Source organism: Anastrepha obliqua, chromosome 3 (genome assembly GCF_027943255.1).
Source record: "Anastrepha obliqua isolate idAnaObli1 chromosome 3, idAnaObli1_1.0, whole genome shotgun sequence".
Classification (NCBI taxonomy): Eukaryota; Metazoa; Arthropoda; class Insecta; order Diptera; family Tephritidae; genus Anastrepha; species Anastrepha obliqua.
In genome coordinates, this window is record NC_072894.1 from 44,466,287 (window position 1) to 44,485,701 (window position 19,415).

A 19,415-nucleotide genomic window follows, 5' to 3' on the forward strand; every position below is an offset into this window, starting at 1 on the left:
ATAATAAAAATAATCTTAAACATCTACTTATAGTGACATTTCAGCTAAATAATATTTCCGTTTTTAGTTTTCACATTATTTAAAAACTTTTCTTGCCACTTCTGTTATCATTTAAGTGATGACAGTTGATCCTTTGGGCGTGCCAGTAGTTTCTATGTATATTTTAAAATTGAGTCGTTGGTGTTAGCAGCCGCAAATGCAATATAAAAAATAGCAATCATAACAAGTAAGGAAGTGGTGAATTCGGTACGGGCCGAACTTTTGTAGACGTGCGTGGCTTGAATTTTAGTAAAATTCCATTTGGGGTGGCTGCAAGTTATAGAAATGAGAGTTAAAGCTTGTATTGTCAGACGTACAGACAGCCATTTTGCGATTGATGTTGTTAACCGATCTCAATAAAAATTTTGTCAGATCTAAATGAGCCAAAAAATAAAAAAAAAGTTAGTAAGCTCAATTGTGAGCTGATCTTCAGTGAAAAAACTGCAGATAGGGTGAACCTTCTAGAGATCGATAATACATAAATACAAAGATGACAATAACCTCATGGATGAAGAGCTCTATATTCAATTCAAAGTTAATCTAAAACGAGAGCGTATTTGGAATTGTGGTATCACAACCGTTTCATTTTTCTGCGAATGATAGCAGAATGTATTGGTCTGGAAAAGCTTTACTCATAAATTTTCAGTTCTATTAAATATACTTAAAAAACGGAATTAGTTTTGGACTCTTTTAGTTCCTAAACTACGTTGCGACGTTGTCTGCCTGGTACTTACAAACACGACAGGGTTCGTTCTGAATAAATGTGTCATCAATAGATAGTATAATAAAGGTTTTGTGCAGTTTGCTTTTTCAAGCATTCTGTATCCGCTGCAAGTTGTTTCCACTTGCATGCCAATAACAAGTTCGCGTTTAGTGGTAGGAAGGCATCCGGTGATGCTAGAATACAATACTAACGCGTGGAGAACTCCAGCGTAGTATCCCATTATTTTGTAGATCTTTCGAAGTCTCTTCAAAAGTTCTCACCGTTGGAAAGCGCGGAGACTTTTCGCCTTTACTCACTACTGCAAAATATCAAATGAGTCATTATTGAGGCAAGCGAGAATTAACTACAGTCAAATTTTACTACAGTCATATTTCTTCGGGTTTATCACTTTTACCGAGTTTTTTTTCCGTTATATTGGAGATGTGCGCGGTTAATAACCAATTTCGTGCATTTTCAATACCAACCTACCTTGGATAAATAATATTGTAATATGCGAAACATTTTAGTTTTTTCTTGAGCTATCGTGCTTACGTGTGGACAAACGGACGGACGGATGAATGCACTAACACGACTAAGTAGGCTCTTCTCTTCATTCTGAATATTTTAGTATTTATTTGATATATTTACAGTGGACATGTTAACAAAATTATAATACCCTTGTATTCATTTGTATGTGCGGGTATAACAACAACTGCCAACACAAGTTGAGCTAAGCTGAAAAGAACTTTCGGATTTGCATCACTAATGAGTTTTACAGCTAAAGCGGCGAGTTGTCGGCGCCATTACAAAGAATTTGACTTGACTTAAAAACACATTAAGATTGTACCTACAACTTAATTTTGCAGTTCATAAAGTTCCAAGCCACCCCAAAGTTTTAGCCATTTTCAGGATAATAAAATGTAAGGGGCGCGATTACGATGTCTACGTTAAGGTTAAACAGGTTAGTGATTTTCATATAACGAAAAGTCAGAGCACCCCTAATATGATACATTTGCATATATTTATGTATATATTTTTATGTTTCTCCATGCGCCTGTTTTTTATGCAATTTCGCAATTTTGTAACTTTTCTGCCGCTGTTTGTGTTTACTTGCGTTTGTGTGTATGTGTGCCTACTTATATAGGTACATAAGTAAATACTTTAGTAAGCACAAACGTTGCAAGTGCAGAGAAATTCGCGCATATTTAAGTACATATTTATTCCAAATTTTAAGACCGCAAAACTTGAAATTTTCACAACATTTGTTTGTAGTTATTTGTCGCATTAAAAGTTGTACGAGCGAACAGTTGGCAGTAAGTAATGTGTTGCATAAAGCACTGAGATAAAAGAATTGCAACAGCCTACTTGCTATGCAGCAACTGCTGCTGCATGCATTTGTGTATATATCAGCTGCATCACTCAAGAGTTAGCCAAGTGGAAGTGCATCCCTCCGAGCACCATGGCGTTGCCTCAAAACCTTTTAAACTTTTGTTTACCGCCTTCTTTTAAATAAGTTTTCAGTTGTTCCTGGAAATTTTGTTTTTGCATTCATATGTAATAGTTGTGCTGGAGTAGCTGTAATACATGCATGCATTGAAAAATCGCCCAAAAACTTATCCTCACTTATAATTCATCACTACCGGTCATTAATTTTAAAGCCAAAAGCACTCATACTACAGAAGTTCATCTCGGCGACACTACAGAACTATGAACTAAATGGTCCGTATTATATTCGCGTATGATGATTATAGTTCACACATCAATTATGATCTATGGAGTTCTGGTCTGGTAGCCAATCCTTTATAAGAAAACGTCAATTGAGAGGCTAAATAGTATTCAAAGACGCAGACAATGCCAACTTCGGATATAAATGTTGTGCTGCATTTTTTTAACAATATGGCCCGAATAGAACATGGGCCGCACTAAGAGCCTACTTAAATTAGGTAGGAAGGATTTAAGAATCGTAGTAGGTGGTAGAAGATATGACAATAGATTGGGGTACCATCCAATGACTACTGTAGAAGTTGTCAGGATGTAGAAGAAGAATCGACAGTCGAACATGCGAGTGCATGGCTCTGTGTAGGGGCGGTTGAGATTGCTCGGTCTCGCTTTTCTGGACAATATCGCGCATGTTGCGAATCTCAAACTAGCTAATTTAGACATCGCTTTAAAACCCACTCAATTCTTAGAGAGAACCAAGTATAGTAAGGAAAGGAAGTGTTCTCTAAATGGCCTAGGTGTCCCGAAGGACAGCCACTTCACCTAACCTAACCTATAATCGACCTGATGGTTTACCATTTTATCACTCCAGGACCACAGTATAACATGGTTAAACAGTTTAAACTCAGATGAATCTTTTTCTACCTCTATGTGACATTACTATTATTATGAGTGACTTAGCGCTGCAGCCGAAAAGGGCCCAATTTTCTCGGTAAATTTTAGCATTTGCTCTCTTTTATAAAGCTTTATTTCCTCCTTTTGTAAAATATGTGTATGTATGTTTGTACCTCTTATGAATCAGTGCTGGATACGATGCTAGCATACGTTTGGCGGTTTTATCATCTTCCCTACATAACCTGCAAGTCTCATTGGAGTATATTTGCCAGATAATTATCGTATCGTATCGTATCGTTATAACCCTGTAGAATTTCTGTAATGATTCTAAAATTATTCTTAATTAATTCCATAAAATCTTTAAATCATTTTAGGTTAAATCTACCTACTATTAATTTTGATTGCGATAAACCTGGTAGCTGGTCCCAGTACGATATTCCTTGTACATCCTCTACTTCCTGAAAAATAGAGAAAAAGTTACCCTTTACTAGGCCACAAAATGGCTCTGGCCACCTCCTCCTTCTCTGGCTAATTTATCTACAACTTCCTCGCCAATAACTCCGATATGTCCATCCCATGGGATATGCACCAGATTGTTCTGGTCTAAGATATTGAGCCCTTCAAGTTACTCCAGCATCAGTTTTGATGTAACCTAGAAAGAGTTGAGAGCCTTGATTGATGTTTGGCTATCAGTAAGAATAGTTGTGTTAAAGTTGCGTTCAATTTTAAAGTGGGTAAATCTTTCTATTGAGTAGGTTTCTGCTTGACATATATATGTACATATTCTTGCATAGCGTATGAGATTGGTCGATAATATACTACTTCCCTTCGCTCATACTCTTATAGAGTCTGAGAAGCCTGTGCTCTGTGCTCAATATTTTCGTAACAACTTGTGAAGCTGTCATGTTCTTCTTCTTCTTCTTAGCTTCACAATCCGTGGTGGACCATAGCTTCATCAACAATTTTTCTCCACTTTATTCTATCCATGGCTACATCTCTCCAGTTGTGTACGTTCATTTGCTTAAGATCTGATTCGACGTCATCTAACCATCGCTTTCGTGGGCGTCCTTTGTTTCTTCCTCCAATGGGTGTTAAAAGAAAAGCTTTCCTAGCATTTCGCTCTTTCGGCATGCGCAGTACGTGCCCAATCCATCTAATTCGTTGGGCGTTGTCATGTTATGCTTTCTTAATCTTTTCATAGTAAGAGTTAGAGCGTGCCTTTCAAAAAAAAAAAAAAAAAAAAACAAAGAAGCAGATCTTCACAGTTCTTAATAAATGATCTGAAATTACTATACATTTTTTGTTTTCGTGATTAGAAGCTCACGATTGGACAGAAAAAAAAAACCGGTTTATATCGGAAATTATTACCCCATTTTTATAAATATTTTGTATGAAAGTTGTAAAATTCCATGGCAATCAATATTATTTTCAGTGCATTCAGGCTTTGGTTATTTACGTTGTTTATTTCGATTACCTTTCTTATCACGTTTGATCGAAATTTTAAGTTTTGCAATAATTTGATTTGGCACAGTACCAACAACTCACTCAACTAACTTTTCAGCTACTGGTTGTGAAGAACTTTTATAGCTGTATTTTCGCTGTGCTCGCATACAAATTTTCTGCCTTTTAATAAAACTACTATTGGTGGTTGTTATTATTATTGTTGTTGTTGTTTAGAGTGTATAATGGTTGCACTGAACCATAACTAGATCCTTGTCCCGTTCGAATGCGGACTGACTCAAAAAGGATGGAAAAAATGCAAACACACAATCAGCCGACACAAAAAAGTACAGTTCGAAACTGACAACCAGACGTGATGAAGGCTACTCCATAGTCTAAATAAGTTGTACGTGCATACGAGTTGTTGCCAGTAAATAGTTGTTGTAGGTACGTAGTCATTGCGAAGCAATTTTCTGTCTATTCTGTTAACACTTTGGTGACCGGTGACGAGTTAACTCGTCTTTTCATGCCCAAACGTTGTTGACCGGTGACGAGTTAACTCGTCATTGCACTTGCATTATCTATTTCACTTTTTGACACCCAGGGCGATATAGAATATTGCAAACACTTGGCGTATCGGGCTTAGTCGTGTCCGCTCTATAAAAAAAAAATTACTTTTCTTAGTATTTCGATTTCTATCACAATTTGAGTAAAATTTCAAGAATTTCAACCATGACGGAACGTATCGGCGAAGAACTTTTTAATGAATTATACGCGGATAGTTTATCTGATTGTCCGAGTGATTTCGAAATAAATTGTAGTGATTCCGAAAGTGATGAATCTGACATTATACCACCAAAACGACAAAAAAGAAATGCTATAGAATCCGATAGTGAAAGAATGTTTTACTTTCATATTCAATTACAAAAAAATAGGCGGTGACATGGCATAGTTTCTGTGTAAAATTGCCGGTCAGCAAAGTGTTAAGTAAGTTCATCCGACTGCTGCTTGTACTAGTTTTACATTATTTTTTTGCCGATTTGTGGCGTCTATCTACCTGCAAACTGGCAAGCAGTTGATGCACTTTATGCAACCACCATAACACGACCACCCACCTCTCAGCAGCTATTTCACCATCAACTGTCTTTTCGATTGTCTGCCAAATGTTGGTCTGCGAAATATTCGATATTCCAGCTTCGAGTCTACTTGATTGTATTTATTCCTTTATTTATTTTTCTGCTTTTTTAAGTTTTACTTCTCTACAGTTCTATTCATTGTTTGCATATGTTTGGGCTATAGCCTTTTTCGTAATATTTCCGCCTTTCGCCAAATTTTCCTGCGGCTATACACTGCCAGAAAATATTATAAAAATGAATTTACCTCAGTTTAGTGAATCAATTGCGCCTTTTTATTTTGTATCTCACGGTTATTGTTTATCGTATTTTTTAACCGCAGGATATGACAAAAGTTTATGTGCAAATAAATTTTCATAGGAGAAAATGGACGAAAGAACTACACCTGATTTCGAATTTTTTATTTTTTATTCTTTGAGGACGAGACTTGGTAGATTCACATGTATTGAAGAAATAAAAAAATATTACAACTTCTAAATCTCATGCAGGAAAAATTGGTGTTCTGGTTCGCTGCTTGCTGGTGGCACCAAGTGCTGCCTGAACATTCCTCACTTGATTTCCCCAACGTAGATTAGGTCTTCCTTTGGTGACGAGGAACAGTATGTTTTGCGCGACTGTCAGCCATTTCGTTACCTTCAAACCCTGCATACCACGCAACTTAGCAAAAAATAAGCTAATTATGGATTCCTAATTCACCCAGAAGAGTAGTAAAGTTGTCCACAAGCCTTGGTGTTCTTTTATGTACATTTGTTATTGTAGAGGCCGCCATAGCCGAATTGGTTGGTGCGTGGCAACCATTCTGAAATGTGAGAGACATGTATAAATTTACGTATGTCCGTGCTAGAAGTACTGCATTTTTTTAAGGGTAACTTTAACGGTGACGGGGAATGAGTCTACGAATGTATCATCTAAACGAACAAACAATTATCAATAAGATAATTCTCAAGGGAGCCTAAAGCATGTCAAAGCCGATTCAAAATACTGGTTTTGTTGAATCTTATGCTTGGTTATGGACGCGATGTGGTCTACTATGGCCAAATTCTAAATAAAGGGTATTATGCGAGCTTACCGGAGCGCTTGAGGGAGAATGCTCATCGCGAAAGGCCGGCATTGTGAAAAAACAGCTCATAGTTTCTTCATCAGGACAACAACCCAAGATGTATGCGTTAGTACAGTTCGAATCTTCGTACCGTTCGTATCTTCGTTGTATGAATCTGTAGCTTTTGATGACTTTACTCTGAACGTTTTTGTGCGTCTGTGTGTTGCGCACTCAAATATTCCAGAAATAATTTAGGTAAATGAAAAAAATGTAAAAGTTAGGAGTTTTCAATTTTACCTAATTTTATACATATATTATAATACAATTATATGTATATATTTTAATTAACGAGCAATATGCGTTGAGTTTTGTCTAATGCAAATAATTTTTTGCGTGTTCTACATAATAGCAGAGATGTTGTTTACCCCAACACATTATGGGACTTCTTTCGTTTAAGCCTTGTCTTCCAATTGCTTAGGTCTGACAGTACCGAAGCTTTGCTGTTGGATATACTGTTGAAGGCTACCCATGTGTGGCTTAGCATACATTTATATTGTGGCGGCTACTGATTCGATGTCAAGATCGCGTTCAAGTAGCAAGTAAACCAAGAAGCATTTGCAGTCCACCTTAGCACTTTATTCTGAAATCTTTGAATCTGCATTACATTGCTGGAACTTGAGCAACCCCAAAGTTGTATTCCATATGTCTATACAGGTTTCAGAATTTGCTTGAACAGCAAAACTTTGTTGAATATTGAAAACTTAGACCTTTTGTCCATGAACCAATAGAGATTTTTATATTTGAAGGTTCTGGACCATGATCACAATTGGCCACCGAGATCTTGTGACTTAACACATTGTGACTTTTTTCTTTGAAGCCACGTGAAAGAGAAGGTCTACACCAACAGCCCAGGGTCGATTCAAGACCTCTAAGATGGAATTCGTGAGGTTATCGAGGACATAGAGTAGCCACTTTGCAATTCGGTTATGGAAAATTTCTTCAAAAGGAAATTGTCCTGTAAGCGTGGTCGTGGTGGTCATTTGCCTGATGTTATTTTCCACTATTAACGGCATATCTTCCTCTTAATAATGAATGATTCCGAATGATTTTTCATGAGGAGGTTTTTCATGGCAGAAATATATTCGGAGGTTTGCCATTACCTTTCGAGGGGCGATTATCGAAAGAAAAACCGATTCTAATATTTTGATATTTTTGGTGAGTCCAAAGCTTAGCGCATAATAAAATATCTCTGGATTGCTTTGCCTTTAGCTGCATGAAAAGGAGTTACCTATATGCAGCGATGTCTGAATTGGGTATCCCCGCGAAACTACGTTGCTCAATACCAGCCGAATTAGAGCAGACCTCCGAGCCATTTGATACCAAACGAGGTTTCAGAGAGGAGAACTCTCTGACGTGGGCTTCTTAAACCTGCCGTATAGCGTACAATTGTTGGCGTATGCCGATGATATCAATATATTATTGGCTTCAAACAAATAGTCGGCGCACTCGCGCATCGGTATCCACGTCACTGTTAACAGTGATGATTTCGAGGTTGCAAAATATTTCGTTTATTTAGGAACCAGCATTAATACCAACTACAGAACAGATAGAATCTCTCTTGCCAACAAGTGCTACTTTGGACTAAGTAGGCAATTGAGTCGTAAAGTCCTCTCGTGACGAACAAAACTAATACTCTGTAAGCTCTCTAATGTCCGCCCTAACGTATGGTGCAGAAGCGTCACTTGGAGTGTTTGAGAGAAAGATTTTGCGGAAGATTTTTGGGCCTTTATACGTTGGTGACGGCGAGTATCGCAGGCGATGAAACAATAAGCTGTAGATGCTTTACGACGACATCAACATAGTGCAGCGAATAAAGATTCAGCGGCTACGTTGGCTGGGTCATATCGCCCAAATGGATACAACCGCTCCGGCTCTGAAAGAATTAGATGCGGTACCAGCTGGTGGTAGCGGAGGAAGAAGAATACCCCCTCTATGATTGATAGATCAGGTGGAGAAAGACTAGGCTTCATTTGGTGTGTCCAATTAGCGTCGGTTAGGATGAAAAGAAAATGAATGGCACACTTTGTTAAACTCAAGAAGAAAAAGAAGGCTTGGCAAACCATCATAAACGGTTTAACGGCTGGTCAATACTTCCAAATTGTAGACATTTACTTTTAAAAACAAGGACATGTTTTCACGAAGATCGTAGAGGACTGGGGCATCATCGGTTCTTATTTATTTTTAAACACATTACGGTGAACAGTAATAGCTATCGAGCCATGGTGAATAAATTTTTGTTTCCAAAAATTATTCAGCTCCAGCATTTGGTTCCAACAGGACGGCGCAATTAGCGCACTTGACAATCGATTTATTGGGTTGATCAAATAAGCCAATTAACTCGTAGCCGCAGAGGTTATGTGCCGCAAATCATATTCAAAAATAGATGTGCCGAAATTATAATATATAATTATCAGATTATAATAATATAAAAAAAATGCATTCAAAAAATATTTCGGTTTTGTATTATCATTATGTTCTAAAGGTCTTAAAAAGCTCCAGTTATGAGTACATACTTGCGCAGGTACAGTCCTTGTGCACAAGGATTTTATAAGTTTGTAAGGGTTCCATTAAACGGCATAAAGCCACAGAGAAAATATTTATTTATTTATATACGGATATGTAGGGATGTATGGACATGTATCGCAATTTTTTACAACGTACTTATTTATATTTTAACTTCATTTTGTAACAAATTTTATGCATGAGAATTAAAAATATTGTTGGGTTCTATTCAGTTTTAGTATAAAGTGCAAGTTTGAAGTGGCTTGAAATACTTGTTGATTCTTGAGAAGTTTTTCCCTTCACGGTGTTGCGCATTTTCTGCATAACACTGTGCGAAAGTAAAAGTTATCGAAAAGAAAATATTGTTCATATGTAAGTAAACTTATAGATTTTACATAGTAATGCTGCACGCCTAACTTTTAATTTTCTCACCAATTCAATTTTAAAAAGGTTTAACATTTTCAATAAAATGCCCACTTTATGAATACGAATACGAATTTCAAACGAAAGAATGAAATATCCACCTATTGAAAATAAGTTGTTTTTTACTTCGCAACTTCATTTTTCATGCTGTTTTATAAAAATGTAAAAAAAAATAGCATTCGTTAAAAGTCAGCCGGCCACAGTAGCCAAATTAGTTGGTGCGTGACTACAAATCGGAAGGTTCGAATCTCCGTGCATGAAACATCAAAATGATAGAAATATTATTTTCTAATATCGATTGCCTCTCGGCAGTCAATGGCAAACCTCCGAGTGTATTATGGGCCATGAAAAAGCTATTTACAAGAAATCATTTGCTGTTCGGAGTCGGCTTAAAGCAGTTGGTCCCTCCATTTGCGGAACAACATCAAGACGCACACCGCAAATAAGAGAAGGAGCTCGGCCAAACACCCAATAAACCATGTAAGCGTCAATTATATACATATACTCGTACACTCGTATTACTCTACATAATATTGGTGACTTTCTGTGACTGTCGACTGAGCACCAGTATTATTGCTATCACAAGAAAAACTCGGATATACATAAATTAATAATGCTTTCGAAGTCACTATAGAAACAGCTTACTCGGAACCCACAGTTTTTCCCTAGCGTACAAACGTAGTTAGTATACAGATGTGCAAAGCAAGCAAGGGGCATTAAATTTTGGCTTCATAAAGTAAAATTTTTACGCTTGTTATAAAACAGCTGCTATAATCGCAAATATGCACACATACTCTTCCACATCAAACTACTTACACGCATCGATGCGAACTCCATTTCCGCTATCCTTTCATCTGAAGCGGATACTGAAGGCAAAAAAGAAAGGTTGGTGCACATTATCATATGCTTTATACCCTTTGCGCTACTTATTAGCGTTGTTGCTATGCTATTTTGGCTGCTATTATTATTTTCTTTGGCTTATGGGGCGGCTTATATTTTATCATAGAGTTATAACGTAAGTGCATGTATTAAACATTTTTATTCGCCTCGTGCAGATTTTAGTTTCGCATATTTTCGGCCTTTCTGGGCTCACAATCGATTCAGTACACATACTAAACACACAAGGGTATTTTATGCTTGCAGTACATAAATACATGTATATACTATATGTATGTATGCCTTCTAGCCCCTCATTCCTTTGTGCATGCTTTTTTTTATAAGGGGTCTTGAAAAAGATGCGCCTAGGTGTTGTTTTAAAATAAAGGATGAACAAATTTAGATTATTTTAGGTTTCATTATTTTTATTCAAAATATGCGCCTACAAATAAAATCCACCAAGCAGTCGATTCATGAATGGCTGATTCTTGAAAATGTCGATATACCGATGTTGAAGGTGGTTCAGCCGCACTTTGCGCTAAAGCAAAACCCTTGAATTGTCGACTCATTCGGATGATTATTTCCATAAAAAAATATAAAAAATTTCAACGTTGTTTTATTGTACGAAAAACTTACAAATTTCAAATAGCTTGGATGCTGACTCAATGACAATTGGGAGAACTAGAGAGGTCCATAAGAGTAGAGAGATCTTAAATTGCCATAACTTCGATATGAATCTTAAAGTTCGTTTTGTGAAGTTTTATGAACGGTCTGAGGTCTTATATGACACTCAAAGTCGCAGACATTCATCGATTCGGGCCTTCGAAAGGCGGATTTTTAGGCAAGTTTAGAAAATTCCGTGGACCGATCTCGTTTATAACATAGGGGTTCTACCACGAGTTATTTGAGACCGTGAACTTCTAAATACACACAGTAAAACATCGCAAAACGGCGTATCATGCTATAATTAATACTGGAAGGAAAAATTGAAAGAAACGGAAGTAGTTCTCATGGTTACGAAATATAAGGCATTAGATGGATATATGCCACGTAGCAGAATTATGTAATACAGCTCAAAATAGAGACATTTGTAAAAAATATGTAAATAATATAAATTAATATGTTTTATGTAATGTATATAGTTGCGGAACAAAAATATATTAAATATTTTGTAAAAAAAAAACAGTCTAGGAACTTTTCACTATAGTGAGTTTTGAAATACCCTTTAGTGCCATTAAGTTTTCTGTTTATAAGTATTTGCAGCTGTTGATATTAATTCACTTCACATGATTGTGATTACGACTGTATCAGTTTGAAGTTTGTTTCTTGGGTGGTTGGTTAAGTGGAGTTGGAATTCACATTATTTTCAGACAATCAATTTAATGGATATTCGCGTTTAAGCAGACGCCAATCATTTTTTATTTCGTTACATTTTTTAGGAAGAAAATAAATGTTTGTGCTTTTTGGATACGATGTACGTTTGGCTAAACTCCTCCCCCTTTTTCTATCACTTGACGTTTCGAGATCGAAGCCGGGCGCTTGTAAATGGTATGTAGTTTATGAAGAAATTCATTATCGATGTTTAATTTGCTCAAAACTCCCCACTATAGAGTAAACCATTGCAAAGTTTTCTTAACTGACTTATTTTTAAAAGGAAATTTCCGACCTTAAAACAATTAAAAAAAACTATATAGTTGTTTCATTTAAAAAAATGAATATATCTATGTGTATATATCTATATAAAATTGGTGCATACACCCTTTTTGGGTATTTGGACGAGCTCCTCCTCCAATTTGTGGTGTGCGTCTTGACGTTGTTCCACAAATGGAGGGAACAAAAATAAGCAACAACAGGAGGCAACAATTTAATAACAATCCTTATTAATTTTTTAGAAGCTTTGTACAATTGCACTCGGGATATACAAAAGGATACTAATAAATTTCCATTTGAAATATTAACTTGTTTTAAGAAGCATTTTACTCGCTTACTCGATCTTATGGAGTTGCTACCATTGTAGAAAAGTTCAGGTTCTACATAGACTGATATTTACTATTTTTTTTTTTACTTTCCAATTGGTATGCTAAGATCACGCCGAAGGTCGCTATTTATTATATACACCGTACAAAAAATGATAAGACCAAGCCTATTAAAATGAGATCTACTAAAGTAATAATACAAAAATGTCCCAATATCGTTTTGTTGTTTATATGTTTAAAATGGTATCTCATAACCGAAATTATTCAGTATTTATTGCTGGTGCTTTAGTACCGCGCAAATCTTGTTCGGTGCAAATTGAAATAATTAAAAGACCAAAAGCGCTTGCTTTTAATTTAAAAGTGCCCAATGTAAGTTAAAATTATTATATTATAACTACTTTCGATTGATTTATCTCGTTCTCAAATTTATGTGGTTACCAGATGGAAAAGAATTGTCTGAATTTGAGCAAGGAAAAGCGTTAGCATGAAGTTTCAGTTTCTATATATAAATCAAATAGTCTTGCTGAAATTAAACACACTTTTGGAAGTTACCCAACGAATTTTGCAAGCGGATTCTAGAGACTTTTTGGCAGCGAAACAAATCCAATTTTAGAGTAGCCTGATGCAGCTTTGGCCTTAACGCAATCGAAAATATATGGGCAACACTTTTTTAATTGGCTTTCAAAAATGGAAGACCGTTTGATAGCGCTAAAACCCTTAGAAGTGCGATTATTATAGGAATAATAAAGTTTATTTACTCATAATAGTCCCCTCTGGCCTCGATACACTGTTTTGCGCGATCTCAAAGCTTTTCGAAAGAGTGTTTCAACTTATCGACCGGAATGTCGTTGAAAATGTCGGTTGGATGGCCTCTACGGACACAAAACGTTTTCCTTTCATGGCCAAATGCAATTTTCTGAATAGGTCGAAGTCACGGGGAGCCATATCAGGCGAAAACGGTGAGTGATTGATGGTTAAAATGCGATTTATGATCAACAAACGCTTCAAAATGCCAAGATAGAAAATAACATTGACGGTTCACTTGGCACGAACTCCTTGTGGACAAAAAATAAACTCCGATTTGATTTTTGACTCCTCCTAACGGGATGGTGGTGGCTCGTTTGGGGCCTCCCATTCGGCACTCTGACGCTTAGTTTCTAGTTCATGCTGGAAACACCACCTTTCATCAGCAGTTACAATGTTGTAAGGAAAGTTCTCGTAATTTCTCGCCTCTTTAATAAGGTCTTTCAAATGTTTAATTTTGAGCCATTTATGGTCCTCAGTTGTGCGGAATGAAATGTGCACAGACCTTTCGTAAGTCCAAATGATCAGTTAAAATGCGATAAATCGATGTTTTGCAGATATTCAACTCCAATTCCATGAATTTCAACTATGATTTCGGTTAATTTTTGGTAAATTTACGAACGATTTTAAAGGACTCATGAAGTCTGGTGCGATATAGACAATCATCGCCGTACACTTTTTTCATCAATTATGTTTCGGTAAACGTTTTACCGATTTTAAAGCAAATTTTGGTATTAGCTCTTTGTTCCAAATTAATTTTTGTACCGATGACACAAACATACTGACACTTTAGACGTAATAACTTCGCTTCCATCATACCGAATGTCACCAACCTTTGTCTGGAAGTCAGCTAGCTTCCAACCACTAACTCAGTAAAGGAAATGTTCGAATAAGTTTTTCTTAGGCTTTGTCAAGTAAGAAAAAAATGCAAACTACAAATTTCGAAGTGGCCTCAAAATCTGTATTCAAGGTCGTTAAACTACTTTTTCATAGACTGTAGCATTTGGTTACATTATAATCTTAAATGTGTTTAAACTTAGTTTAATCTTACCCTTAATTCAGCTTAGCTGTACTCTTATAATTATTTACTTATGCTAACTCTTATTTAAAACTATTTTATCCCACCCACACTTTTCATATGTACATTCTCACATTCAACCTCCATTCACACATTCAATATAAATTCATACATACCTTGCTAGTTTTATTCTCTCCCATTTTCATTAAATGCATTATCCAATTTTAGTTGAGTTCGAAATTATAAATTCACATAGAAAGTAATATCATAGAAAAGATGTGTGCAAAATTTCAGGGAGATCGGTCAATAACTTTTCGAGTTATCGTGTACGCCAGTTCGAAAAACATAGTTTTGAGAAAAGCGCGTATAAAGTTTGAATACATAACTATACTTCTCCCAGCACTCGAACGCAAAGAATTGTGTCAGCACGGTTGACGATCTACCATATAATATAAGATAAACTTAAATTTACGTTCTAGAAACTAGTTGGCATATTCTTAAAGGATTATATTAAAATTTTATAAAAAAAAATATCAGGTATCTGTCCCCTTAATCAACACTTTGCGAGTTATCGATCATTACAGCCATCTATCGAGAAAACAATGCATTTCGTTTTCCTCAAACTGATATATGAGAATACGATGGAGTACTCACAGAACATTCTAAAAATACTCATAACAGTGTGATATAACGGACTCAAATGTACCTCACAAATATTTACCAAAAAATTCTAGTAAACTACTTTAATAAACCACAGACCAAAATTCAACTTAAACACAGTAAATGTGTCTGAAGGCTAATACTCGTACGTTAGTGACAAAAAAGGCCAATCTATTGAGAAGTTTTTTTAAGGTTTCTTGTTCGGTGATGATTAACGATTTTTTATGACCGGAATAGGATGGTACTGATCTGAACAACGTTTATTTTCAACAAGACGACGCTACGTGCCACACAATCAACGAAACCATTGATCTTTTACGGGAAAAGTTTCCGGAACGTATTATCTCTCAAAGAGGTGATCACAATTGGCCACCGAGATCTTGTAATTTAACACCATGTGACTTTCTTCTTTGGGACCACGTGAAAGAGAAGGTCTACGCCAACACCCCAGGGTCGATTCAAGATCTCAAAGATGGAATTCGTGAGGCTATCGAGGACATAGGGCAGCCACTTTGCAATTCGGTTATAGAAAATTTCATGAAAAAGATATTGTCCTGTAAGCGTAGTCGTGGTGGTCATTTGCCTAGTGTTATTTTCCACTATTAATGGAATAACTTCCTCTTTATAATGAAATAAACATCCGATCATTTATATTAAAATATAGCATTTTTCTTTGAATATCGAAATAACACCTCTTCTTGGAAACCCCTTCACATACATTTTATTCCAAAAAATTGCAAGGAAATAAGAAAAGTTATTTATTGAGGATCATTATCTCTTAAAAATAAGTAACCGAAACCAAGTAGAGGAAACATATGACCTGCCCTACTGTACATACATATTTTTTCCCGTATTTCGTAGGTGGATCATACAGCTCGTTACCACGTTCGTGGACTTGGATCTGGTATGACCTTTTTTCCGCTCGCTAGCCTCTACCGAGCGAAAGAAATTGCTTCGCCCTGCCAACTTGGGGCGAATTTTCCTTTATTCATCTTAAACTTAGTGATTTATTGAAATTAAAACTAAGCAAACAATATAATAAGACATGTAATAATTATTATTGGGATAATTATTATTCGGGTAAATGTTTGGGCTTACGAATCGCGTGTATTTAAATGTTTACGCAAGCTGTTATACAAACGCACCTGCGAAATAGTTATGTCGACTTCGTTTACTAGCTGTTTGACAAAAACAAATTACACTCAAAAAGGCTGCATTCTCTGTCTCGTAAGTTTGCCAGATTGTTTACGAGAAAAACTCAAAGAAAAACTAAATCAGACTGTGTATAAGAGTTTTCATGACTCGCACAAATCACTCTGAGGCTGACGCGGATGCCACTTGAGACGTTTGACGACTTTTTTTCAATGTTAATTTGGCGAAAAATTTCCTATACATTTATTTATTTTTCGTGTGTTTTTTTGTAAAAATATTTTATAACTCGAGTCAATTTAATAACTATTAAAAATACATTTTTAGTTGAGTTGGATGACTATACGCATGTACATATGTAGATATTATTTAGTTCGCTGAACCTAACCACCAGCTTATGAAATAATTTGTAAAAAATATATATGTACATATATACACAAATGAATTTATTATTAACTTTGGTGAGCTATTTTGAAGTAATCTCCTAGTTCGTGCCTTCTCTATGACTGCCTTCTTTGCACTAGATTGCTTCCAAATACGTTTTTGGGTCGTACATATATGGTAGGTGCTATGGGAGCTGCTTGAAGTGTATGTAAGCATTGAGTATCACATTACAGTCGACATAATATTTGTGACAGCAGCCGCATATCTCTATCGAAGCACAGAAATCACTCATATGCCACTCATCAATTCAGGGCCACTGGGAGGGAATTAATTGAGAAGAAGAACTTCTTCTTGAGAATTGATACCTAACACTTAGAAAATAATTAAACAGCAAATGCCTCCATCGCTGAATTCTAGTGGTTTTTTCATATCGATTGATAAAAAGCATTATTATCTTTCACTTGTGTGTTTGGAGAAAATGTACACTTCTTTCGTTTCACAATTGGTTCTAGTTGGTCAGCTAAGTATATATTTATATATACATATATAATTGGCACGTACACCCTTTTTGGGTGTTTGGCCGAGCTCCTCCTCCTATTTGTGGTGTGCGTCTTAATGTTGTTCTACAAATTTAGGGACCTATAGTTACAAGCCGACTCCGAACCGCAGATATTTTTTATGAGGAGCTTTTTCATAGCAGAGATGCACTCGGAGGTTTGCCATTGCCTGCCGAGGGGCGACCGCTATTAGAAAAAAACTTTTTCTTCATTTTGATATTTCACCGAGACTCGAACCTACGTTCTCTTTGAATTCCGAATGGTAGTCATCCACAAACCCATTCGGCTACGGCGACCGCCTGTCAAAATGTGAGGTAAATTTTATAAACTGAATATTATTTAAAGCTCTGCCAGAGCAACAGTTCAGTAAAATTCATATTTTTCAATAGAAGAGAAAATTAATTTATTTCGGTAATTTGTTTTCAATTTTACATTTTTAATCTGTACATACACCATTTTTAACGGAGTCATTAAGTCCTGATTTAACCTATTAAGTGGCATAATTTAATTAAAACTTGTTACGCCTTTCAGAATGAGGTCGGTGGCATTTTACTCGCCATTAATCAGCAGCAAGCAGAAAACGAGACAAAAAAATTACAAATAAAACGAGCTGCCTATGAATACAATGAATTCATCAATCAATCAGGTGGGAAACGGTGCATCATGTGTATGTACGTATGTATGTCCGTCGCATGCTACTTGCTTGACTGCCGTTTTATTGCAACATTTAAAGTTGTTTAATTGAATTTATGCCTTTCATTAATGGCCACTAAAGCCGACAAAAGGTGCAAGAAATACATCGCACATACACAAATACACACAAATGCATACAGGCATTGCACGCGTTAAGTAAAAACCGCAAACCCATTTATGCTAGAAGCAATGTGCTTCTTACATATCTGAGTTAAGGAGTTAAAGGCAAAAGCAGTAAGCACACGTAACACACATACATACATATGCACTTTGCATTCGAGCTCAAACCCGTAATTTGATGTGGTTTGTCGCTGCTGTTCCCTTACCTTTCATTTCATCCCTTCTCTTCGTCCATTAAAAAGCACTTGCATGCAACCAATTTATGTATACGTGTGTGTATGTGTGAAAATGAACATATGGGCATGTGTGTGCGTCACATAAGGAAGATTAATTGCCTGACACCTTTGCGAATTATGCAGCGTTCAAGTTTATGCAAATGCCTGGGCCATCGCTTGGATTGTTGGTGTTGGTGTTATTGTTGTTCCTTTTTGTTTTTGTTGACACCATCATTGCTGGTGACAAACTTATTGCCACTTTTGCCATTGTTTTTGTTTTTGTTTCTTGCTTTATCTCCTGCTGCTAGTTGCTTTTGGCACTTTAGCTGCTTCACACTGTGGCTCCTGCTTGTCGGTCTTCTGCTTGAAATATTCGTGCCGCTGCTGTTGCATGCCACACGACAAGTGCTACGAAAATGCGAAGTTTAACTTTGCATTTCTTTTCGCTTTTTTTAATATATTTCTTTTACACGCCAGCTAAGAGAGTTTTCCTCTTTGGCTGTCTATAATATGAGAAAGTATATATGCGAAATTTCATTATTTTTAATTCGAATTTTCTCAGGCTAAATAACAATGCCACTGCATTTTATTACTGCCATTTAATACATATAAGTGAGTACTCTTTCAGCAAAGGATTAAATTGGACTGCCATAATGAGGTAAGTTTTAAGCGCATCACACACATGAAAGCCATTATAAATCTTCTCTGGATTAGCTCTTCCTTACTTCGATGAAGTGTGCTAGTGAATTTTCTGTTTCACGCAGCAGCCCAGGTATTGATCGAAAAGAGGTACTGATCGCTTTTGAAAGCAGCCTAGACTTTTCTCTACCCTACACTAGATCCATAACGACGGTGTTGGGATGTAGCACTGGTCTGCATGAAAATCAAATGAAAATATTTTTCTTAATTTGTGTTATTTGTGCAACCTCTGGTACCGAATAATTCTGCAATCACATGACAATATCTGAAAAAAGCAATTCTAGAATGTTTTGAAAGCTGCCATGTGGCACAACTCTTTATTCGCAAATTCATTTATTTTTCACTACTTAGGTGATCTTTTAAAGTATCTAAACATTGTATAGTTCTCTACATTGCGGAGTTACAAATATTTCTTTGGTCACGCAGAATAAGGCTCGAAATTATTTTCAACCCTGACTCATCGATTAACGACGTGGGCGAGTTACAGGGAAAGTGCAATAATAATCAACGTACGAGTATTATGGAATACAACCAATAGGTAACGAGACGCTTTACAATTTTTAGCGACAAATGAGACTTAAGTTTTGAAAC

General features: G+C 36.2%; 1 pseudogene; it reads left to right on the forward strand.

Annotated features, from left to right (window-relative positions):
* Positions 1-324: 324 nt before the first annotated feature.
* On the forward strand, positions 325-1,090 carry LOC129241939 (uncharacterized; annotated as a pseudogene).
* Positions 1,091-19,415: the final 18,325 nt, after the last annotated feature.